The 10287-nt window shown below is 43.8% G+C and overlaps 1 protein-coding gene and 1 pseudogene across 6 annotated transcripts in view; one reads left to right on the top strand and one right to left on the bottom strand.

Moving 5' to 3' along the window:
* Positions 1 to 10287, top strand: part of NEDD4L (NEDD4 like E3 ubiquitin protein ligase) — a 362300-nt gene that overhangs the window by 129389 nt on the left and 222624 nt on the right. The window contains exon 1 of one of the 6 annotated variants that reach the window (XM_030565984.1): positions 1729 to 1805. The exons of the other annotated variants lie outside the window; for them this stretch is intronic. The gene's annotated coding sequence lies outside the window, so the exon portion shown is untranslated. Of the gene's footprint in view, positions 1 to 1728; positions 1806 to 10287 lie in introns of those variants that run through there. 6 annotated transcript variants of the gene reach the window in all.
* On the bottom strand, positions 6625 to 7234 carry LOC115653158 (annotated as a pseudogene).

The raw sequence follows: 10287 nt of genomic DNA, 5'->3' as shown, positions 1-10287 counted from the left end.
TACTCCCTCACCCCCACTGCCCTTGCATTTTTTGGCTCTTGGGTAGTAGTGTGGTTGCTAGAGTCTGGTTGACCATAATAGCAGATTTTATGTTGCTTTCATCTTCACAAGAGAAAAGCATCATTGTATTGGGAGAAGAAACAGAAGGGGAAGCTGATAGGGCTAACCAGTGAAACCACCCACCCTAAAATTAGTAGTAATGATGAGTAAGTCACTTTCATTATAGTGTATTCTCCTTTTCTCCATTTTTTTAAAACTTCCCTGCTCATGGAGTTGCCAGTTTCCTTCCTGATGCTATACTGTAGAAAGATTCAGATTCAAACTGAGCAAACCACCTTGATATTTACTTCATTTGCATGTTTCTGCACTTAGGAACATAGGAGTTGCCACACTGGATTGGCCTTGGGGTCCATCTAGTCCACTCCAGTATCCTGTTTCTGACACTGGCCATTACCAGAGGCTCCACAGGAAGGTGTAAGAACCCTGCTGTAGGCAGAGGTAGGATAATCTGCTCCCACATTAGGCCTCAGACTTATCTCTATAAGTAGAGACTTCTGTAAGCCTGGATGCAGTAGGTTTAATATCCCTCCCAAAATGTTTGGCATCATTAATTATAACTCTGGACATTCTTACCCATATAAATGTCCAGTCCTATTTTGAATCTTGCTAATTTCTTGGCCACGATGAATTCCACAGTCTAATTATACATTCTGTGCAAAAGTATTTCCTTTTATCATTTTTGAGCTTGCGACCTTTTAATTTCACTGACTGCCCCCTTTGTTCCTGTGTTGTGGGGTTCAACAGAAATTTAACATGATCTGCTTAGACAAGTTGGTAGCATGGAAGTACAAGAACTCTCCTTAGTGAATCTGCCATTGTGAGATATCCAGTGTACACGGTTTGATTAAGCATGAAATGTTTGGTTGCCTATCTAAAGTTTGAGGCCTGCACATGAGTAATGGAGCCTCTTTGCCTGTGCCTGTCCCTCACCTTGTTTATTTGTTTAAACTCTGCCAAACCTGTTCATCAACGCAGCAGCCAGCATATTAGTGCTCATTAGCACAGCTGTTTCCCAGCACGCCTGTGTTGACTTTCTGCTCCTAAAAATCACCTGTGTGCCTAAGTTTGCTTATTTTTTCTTCCACTTCTAGTTAAAGTTCCACATTATTTGCATTTAAGAAAATTCAGTGGATTGCAATGACATACGGGAAATTCAAATTTATAGGCAGATGCACTTTTGTTCTGAGGTAAAATCATTGTTTTCATTCCTGTAAATATGTGTGTGTTTGTTTTTAAAAAGATTCTGGAGTAAAATATTTTGTACATTTTTTTCATTTATTTTTATGCTTTTATTTGGGCAAAGTGAGAGAAACAAAACTGTAAAGATTAAAATTTGTTTAGCTTTTTTTCTAAAAAGATTTTTGAACCTGTTGTGCTCTTCATGCATTACTATAGCAAATAAATATGCAAAATGGAAAGCACATTGAACAGGGTTATGAGTACACAAGGTAGTTCTTTTAAAACCCTGAAGGGTGGAGACACTATAGGTGGAGTTTAGTACTTTTTAAACTCCTCTTTCACCCACAGGCATTTCTTTGTAGCTGTCTTTGATATGAATCATCATTATACCTAGCAGCTCTTTGAATACCTTCTTAGTTATGTTAAAGCTTTGCTAAACATCTGGAAACATAAGCTGAGGTGTGTGTCTGCTTGTAAAATAGATTTGGGATTTATGTTAATACTGCTGGCTTTTACTACTCTTGGATATGGTACATTGCTGGTTCTGACTGTGAGCAAGAAATAAGGTAAGGACAAAAGTCGGAAATATTTTTCTCCTGAATGTAAGTGTATCTTTATTCGAGAGACAAGGTGGGTGAGGTAATATCTTGGATCATCTTCTGTTGGTGAGAGAGACAAGCTTTCGCGCTTACACAGAGCTCTTCTTCAGGTTCTTTATTCGAGCGCAGTCAGTAAGAGTGTCATGCTTTGTTTTCGGAATGGTATCTGAGACTTATATAACAGTGAAAACACAGTGTGCCTTATTTCTTATCTGAAAGGATCCAGAATGTGCTTGGTGTGATATAAACACACAGGGAGACACAATCTGTACCCTGAAGAGTTTATACTCTAAACAGAAACGACAAAGTGCAATAGACAAAATATAAGCAAAATGTTTGAGGTGATATTTCCTAAGCATTAGGTGCAATTAATCCTTGTGCCTTTTTGCATCTTCCTGCAGTACAGCCAAGCAAAAGAAATGCTTATAGCAACAAAACAATTTTAATAGGCATTCTGTCACAATAAGGCTGCTTTTTTTAACTGTCTTCTGACCGCTGATATTTACTTTGTCTGCTAAGTTTTTATTTTGCTCTTAAAAATTGTGTTGATGTTTAGAAGTTCACCAGTATTAACTTGAAAATGGCATGGTGTTGTTTATTCCCTTACTGCTTTTAAATTTAAAAATCTCCTAACAAAACATAGAGCTCTGTCTTTTGCAAATATTGACCAGTCATTCTGGACCACACAAAAAACAAAGGCTTTACCGTAACTTTAAATGTGTTTAGGTGAGCTTGCAAAACAAAGCACTTCCCCCCACACCCAGATGTAACCATCTCTTATCTGCCATGATTGTGTCACCATGCACAGGCAGATACTATTTTGGAGGAAATCACTAAAAATTCTTCAGAGCACTTAAATACTGAACTGATTGTTAGTTTATAAAAATGAATGCGGAGAGTATTGTTGCCTCCCTCATGGCTTATCTCTGTAAGAGAAATGTAGGTTAGTTGCTTGAGCCAAGTTATGTGCATAATTGTCAACATTTTAAAGTGCTCTAGGGCAGCATTTCCCAAGCTCTTGAAAGCTGAGCCCCTCTTCAGGAAAATGACTTCAGTTGTGCTCTCTTCTGTTGGAAAAAGTGGATAGAGTTCAGAGAGGAGCCCCGAGAATTATTAAAGGATTAGAAAACCTGCTTTACAGTGATCCACTCAAGTAGAAGGCTAAGGAGTCAATTTGTTCCAGCCTGTAAGTACTCACATGGGCTCTTTGATCTAACAGGTAAATTTATAGCAGATGATCCAATTGGAATCATCAGATGATTCAACTGGAAATTGAAGCTAGACAAATTCAGGCTGGAAATAAGGTGTAAATTTTTAACAGTGAGAATAATCAACCATTGGAATAATTTTACTAAGGATCATGGTGAATTCATCATCACTGTCCATTTTAAAATCGAGATCTTTTTCTAAAAGATCTGCTCTAGAAATTATTCTGGGGAAGTTCTTGGCCTGTGTTATATAGGAGGGCAGACTACATGATGACAATGGTCCCTTCCGGCTGTGGAATCTATGAATCCTACCATGTCAGCGGAGCAGCATGAAGGAAACTTGTGCTGCTACTTTGCTCCAGCTTCAGCTCGTTCTTTGCATCCCCTAGTGGGCATGATGCCCTGTGATCTGGAAAATGATGCTGTAATTCTCTGCAGTTCTCAATATGAACTAACTAGAGCCTGAGAATCACTTTGTCTGTAGTTTCTGGAAGGTTTTATATGCATTCTGTTGAATGTGAGGACTTGTGCTAGCACTTTACAAACATTGTCTAAAGATCCTGATATCCCAATTAAGGTAAATACTTCCTTTACAAAGGAAGGAAACAAACGCAGGAAGATTAAGTGACTTGACTAAGGCTCAAGAAGGAGTCTGACGGTGCCCTTGTCAGAATGCAGGACTTTCTTGCACTATACCACACTGACTCTCTTGCACTTTAAGTTTGGCTACAAAGGGAAGAGGGTATCAGGGGTAGCCGTGTTAGTCTGGGGGCTTGTCTACATCAGAAAGTTGCAGCGCTGGTGAGGGAGTTACAGCGCTGCAACTTTGAAGGTGTACACATCTGCAGGGCACCACCAGCGCTGCAACTCCCTGTTTGCAGCGCTGGCCGTACTCCCGTTTTGTCTCGGGTGTAGAGGATCCAGCGCTGGTGATCCAGCGCTGGTAATCCAATGTAGACAGTTACCAGCGCTTTTCTTGACCTCCGTGGAAGGAGGAAGCCTCTGGTAATCAAGCTGGTTTCCTTTCCCGGTTTGCTCTCTCGGTCCCGGAGCCACCCAGCAAACCGCAGGGAAGGAGACCTGCTTGCTCGGGGTTCCGGGACCGAGAGAGCAAACCGGGAAAGGAGACCAGCTTCGCCGCGGTTTGCTCTCGCGTTCCCGGAGCCACCCAGCAAACCGCAGGGAAGGAGACCTGCTTGCTCGGGGTTCCGGGACCGAGAGAGCAAACCGGGAACGCCGCGGTTTGCTCTCTCGGTCCCGGAACCCCGAGCAAGCAGGTCTCCTTCCCTGCGGTTTGCTGGCTGGCTCCGGGACCGAGAGAGCAAACCGCGGCGTTCCCGGTTTGCTCTCTCGGTCCCGGAACCCCGAGCAAGCAGGTCTCCTTCCCTGCGGTTTGCTGGGTGGCTCCGGGACCGAGAGAGCAAACCGCGGCGTTCCCGGTTTGCTCTCTCGGTCCCGGAACCCCGAGCAAGCAGGTCTCCTTCCCTGCGGTTTGCTGGGTGGCTCCGGGAACGCGAGAGCAAACCGCGGCGAAGCTGGTCTCCTTTCCCGGTTTGCTCTCTCGGTCCCGGAACCCCGAGCAAGCAGGTCTCCTTCCCTGCGGTTTGCTGGGTGGCTCCGGGACCGAGAGAGCAAACCGCGGCGTTCCCGGTTTGCTCTCTCGGTCCCGGAACCCCGAGCAAGCAGGTCTCCTTCCCTGCGGTTTGCTGGCTGGCTCCGGGAACGCGAGAGCAAACCGCGGCGTTCCCGGTTTGCTCTCTCGGTCCCGGAACCCCGAGCAAGCAGGTCTCCTTCCCTGCGGTTTGCTGGGTGGCTCCGGGAACGCGAGAGCAAACCGCGGCGAAGCTGGTCTCCTTTCCCGGTTTGCTCTCTCGGTCCCGGAACCCCGAGCAAGCAGGTCTCCTTCCCTGCGGTTTGCTGGGTGGCTCCGGGACCGAGAGAGCAAACCGCGGCGTTCCCGGTTTGCTCTCTCGGTCCCGGAACCCCGAGCAAGCAGGTCTCCTTCCCTGCGGTTTGCTGGCTGGCTCCGGGAACGCGAGAGCAAACCGCGGCGTTCCCGGTTTGCTCTCTCGGTCCCGGAACCCCGAGCAAGCAGGTCTCCTTCCCTGCGGTTTGCTGGGTGGCTCCGGGACCGAGAGAGCAAACCGCGGCGAAGCTGGTTTCCTTTCCCGGTTTGCTCTCTCGTCCCGGAACCCCCCTTGAAGCCGCCCAACAGCGCTGCAGTGTGGCCACATCTAACACCACTTGCAGCGCTGGTTGCTGTAAGTGTGGCCACTCTGCAGCGCTGGCCCTATACAGCTGTACTAATACAGCTGTAACAACCAGCGCTGCAAAATTTTAGATGTAGACATGGCCTGGGTCTGTAAAAGCCGACGAAGTGAGTATTCACCCACATCTGACGAAGTGAGTATTCACCCACGAAAGCTCATGCTCTAAAACGTCTGTTAGTCTATAAGGTGCCACAGGACTCTTTGCTGCTTTTAAAGGGAAGAGGGATATGAGCAGCTGGCTCAGTTGTGGACGATCACCTGGCTGGAGCTTCTAGCAACGGAAGTTATGTGTAAGCAGCTTGAGTGGTGTTGGTGTTCCTTTCTTCCACAAATGGACGCATGCATGCTAGTTTATCAATAGACTGGCCACACATCTCAAGTCCCAGAGGCCAATCTGTGAGGTAGAAATATTATTTTTTAATGAGCAGAAGTATGTTTGATCCCTGAAGTCAGAGGGCAAGGAGTCACAGCTGAGGGCTTTGTGGGTCCCAAAGATCAACCCTAGAAAAAAGTCACTAAAAGTCTATGAACATGCTTAGCAGAATTTATCAGCTGTGTAATATTACCATTCACTCTTATGTTACCTGGGGATTTGTAGAGAGGGGTGTGTACATGTCTGTGCAAGGGAGTGAGAGGGACCTTCAGAATCCCCTTTGTTCAAGAAAAATGTCAGAAGAGGCTAAATCAGAGCAGCAACCAGATCATATCCCCCAGCACGTTGTTCTCTCAGTAGTCAGAATCACATGTGCTGTGATATTCACTGGAGAGGTTTGGGTATCACAAAGGAATGTCTGCCATTTTGCTTTTAATAGCAATGCAGTCATGCTCAAGACCTCAGTTTCCTTTGAAATAATAGTACTGTTTTTGAAACATGACATTCCCTTTCATAAGAGGGGCCTGGCATGTGAATACTTGGATCACAAGTGATACTAAATTTTATTTTGGGGGTAGGTGGCTCCAGTGTTTTAATGAACTGAAAAAAGCCATTCTGGGGACATAAGTCTTACTGCTCTCTCACATGTGCCTGCACACTCCTCCTCTTCTATTTGTTATAAATGGAATATGATAACATGAGGTGATTGATACTATATAAACTGTTTTGTGACAAATATAATAACTCCATTGCCTATCCCCATATGTTAGCTATCATGAATAGAGTCCCAGCAATCATGAGATTTTAAATAAATTGTTGGGGGTTCTGTTTTTTTTCCCCCTTCTGGCTTCTGAGCCTTTTTGGGTATGTCTTGATGGCTGGTGGGAGTGAATCTCACAGCCTGTGTTTACAGATGCAGGCTAGTTCCCCTTTACTCCCCTAAGAATTTTATTGTAACACAGAGCAAACAGAATATTCTTGCATTTAGAAGAATGTATTTGATCTCTTGGTGGTGAAACGTGGTTTGTGCTGATGATGCAGAACTCTGTGTGGCAGAGAGAACTTGATTTTTGAACCATGGCATTGCTTGCCTGCAGGTCTATGGCACTTGCTAGCAGCAATCGCCTCAACCTTCATGATCTGAATAGGGTGAACACGGGCACGGTGGCGGGCACCCATATCACGGTAGCACTGTGTAACAGCACCAGCAGTTGTCAAGTCTCATTATTCCCTATACATGTTGTGGGTTCCACTACGAGAATCATAGTGTAGCCAGATACCAAAGTTTTTCACCCGCAAAGGGGACTTTTCAAATACCTGTTCACAGTACACAGTTTCCCTAGAAGATGACTTCTTCTTCAGCTGAGACACAGAGTACCAGAAATGGGACTTGGCAACAACACGATTAGGAGCAAAGATACGCATCCAACAGAGGGGTGGTGTTGGACATTTAGAAGTAGGAAGGTATCGCCCAACAACTTTGTACACCCTCAGGGTACCTGATGCTTTCATAGTGCTGCCTCGCTCGCTGCCACCCAGAAAAGGAAGGGATACCTGCGCTCCAGCTAGCATGCTAACAACAGCTGTTGTAGATGTTTCTTTGACATTCAGGCTTGTCCCTCCCTAATCATCAGAGCCTAGATGTCTACATTGCTATTTTTAGTATGCTAGCACGAGTATGTCAACCCAGGCCGTGCGACAGTGCTCCCAGCTCCTATGTAGACGTACTCTCAGGGGTTCATAATTTTCCACTTTCCTCCACTACCCGCAGGACCTTTTTAAATGAAAGCTGACATTCTCCTGAGATTGTATAGCTTCAAGAACTGGGGCTTTAAGACAAAATGCCAAATATTGTGAGAGTTGACAAAACTGTAATAAAGAGAAAATAACTGAGTATGTTCTGGAGCTTCTTGAGAAGTCTTGCTTCAAAAATTTGACATCTCAAAGCTCTTACTGCTGCTTTTTTTACAGAACCCTCCAATTAGGTTCCTAACAGTTTCATTTGCACACTATTTTTAAACAGGATTCTGTTTGTTCCTGCTCAAAGGACTCTTGTTAGAAGATGCAAAGTGTTGTTAATCTGAGCACGCTTTGACATTCTCTTTGGGTAGGGGGTAGGTTTAGAAGAGAAAATAAAAAAAGAGCAAGTTAAAAATCACTTAGAAAAGTTAGATGCCTGCAAGTCACCAGGGCCTGATGAAATGCATCCTAGAATACTCAAGGAGTTGATAGAGGAGGTATCTGAGCCTCTAGCTATTATCTTTGGAAAGTCATGGGAGATGGGAGAGATTCCAGAAGACTGGAAAAGGGCAAATATAGTGCCCGTCTATAAAAAGGGAAATAAAAACAACCCAGGAAACTACAGACCAGTTAGTTTAACTTCTGTGCCAGGGAAGATAATGGATCAAGTAATTAAAGAAATCATCTGCAAACACTTGGAAGGTGGTAAGGTGATAGGGAGTAGCCAGCATGGATTTGTAAAGAACAAATCGTGTCAAACCAATCTGATAGCTTTCTTTGTTAGGATAATGAGTCTTGTGGATAAGGGAGAAGCGGTGGATGTGGTATACCTAGACTTTAGTAAGGCATTTGGTACGGTCTCGCGTGATATCCTTATCGATAAACTAGGCAAATACAATTTAGATGGGGCTACTATAAGGTGGGTGCATAACTGGCTGGATAACCGTACTCGGAGAGTAGTTATTAATGGCTCCCAATACTACTGGAAAGGTATAACAAGTGGGGTTCCGCAGGGGTCTGTTTTGGGACCGATTCTGTTCAATATCTTCATCAATGACTTAGATGTTGGCATAGAAAGTACGCTTATTAAGTTTGCAGATGATACCGAACTGGGAGGGATTGCAACTGCTTTGGAGGACAGGGTCAAAATTCAAAATGATCTGGACAAATTGGAGAAATGGTCCGAGGTAAACCTGATGAAGTTCAATAAAGATAAATGCAAAGTGCTCCACTTAGGAAGGAACAATCAGTTTCACACATACAGAATGGGAAGAGACTGTCTAGGAAGGAATATGGCAGAAAGAGATCTAGGGGTCATGGTGGACCACAAGCTTAATATGAGTGAACAGTGTGATACTGTTGCAAAAAAAGCAAACGTGATTCTGGGATGCATTAACAGGTGTGTTGTAAACAAGACATGAGAAGTCATTCTTCCGCTCTACTCTGCGCTGGTTAGGCCTCAACTGGAGTATTGTGTCCAGTTCTAGGCATTGCATTTCAAGAAAGATGTGGAGAAATTGGAGAGGGTCCAGAGAAGAGCAACAGGAATGATTAAAGGTCTTGAGAACATGACTTATGAGGAAGGCTGAAAGAATTGGGTTTACTTAGTTTGGAAAAGAGAAGACTGAGAGGAGACATGATAGCAGTTTTCAGGTATCTAAAAGGGTGTCATCAGGAGGAGGGAGAAAACTTGTTCACCTTAGCCTCTAATGATAGAACAAGAAGCAATGGGCTTAAACTGCAGCAAGGGAGATTTAGGTTGAACATTAGGAAAAAGTTCCTAACTGTCAGGGTAGTTAAACACTGGAATAAATTGCCTAGGGAGGTTGTGGAATCTCCATCTCTGGAGATATTTAAGAGTAGATTAGATAAATGTCTATCAGGGATGGTCTAGACAGTATTTGGTCCTGCCATGAGGGCAGGGGACTGGACTCGATGACCTCTCGAGGTCCCTTCCAGTCCTAGAGTCTATGAATCTATGTGTTTGTGTAAATAACTTCTCGATAGATGAGATTAACCTTTGTTGATCCACTTGGGATATTGTGTGCAGAGATCCTGCCTGCAGACATTTTATAACTAGTCCACTCCCTTTCACCCTCTGCCACCTCCATGCTATGCTAATAACTGAATACATGTCATGGTTCCTACAAATTCCGCTCTCTCCCCAAACAACAACAAAAAAGCACCTGATTTTAAATCCCTCCCCTTGTTCATTGAATAAATACCGTTTATGTCAATAGACTTTTGATTAAACTTTTACACAGCAAACCTGTAAGCATCAATACTACTGTCAAGTACAGATATAATGTCTAACTCAAGGAGAAAAATCTCTCCATCTCCCCTGTGTACAAAAGCAGAGGCTTGCGCGCTCTCCTTACTCTTCTTCTGTAGTTTGCTTCAGGATTATCCGTAAGGAGAGTGCCTCTGCTCCGGTACAGAGAACTTGAATTGAAATATTTTTTTCTAATCTACCTTTATCTTAAAATTATTTCATGCTTGTATTAAAATTTGTTGCAATTCAATTTTCTGTCCTTGGGCAGCGAATGCCTTTATTAGCAATAAAACTGCAATGAGGTAAAGCGCGGTTAACTACTAGAGTCGTTTTCATGAACATTTACTTTAAGAAATCAGTAAATTCTGTGATTCCAAGTAGTGTATAATAATGTGGTGACAAACTGAGTAAACTTTTGGCTAATAAGAGCCCAAAAATTATCCCTCTGGTGGTAGTAGTAACACAATGTGAAGATACCATAACAGAGGAGAAGAGAATGTGATAAAACGCTGTTCTTTTTTATTTTTAAAAAAAGTACCCATTTTAGTTGGATGTCAAGAATGAAAGAATTGTCATTACCTGTTTT

The sequence above is a fragment of the Gopherus evgoodei genome, chromosome 6, assembly GCF_007399415.2.
Source record: "Gopherus evgoodei ecotype Sinaloan lineage chromosome 6, rGopEvg1_v1.p, whole genome shotgun sequence".
NCBI lineage: Eukaryota > Metazoa > Chordata > Testudines > Testudinidae > Gopherus > Gopherus evgoodei.
Note: the sequence above shows the minus strand (reverse complement) of the source record. Positions and strands in the feature narration are given on the sequence as shown.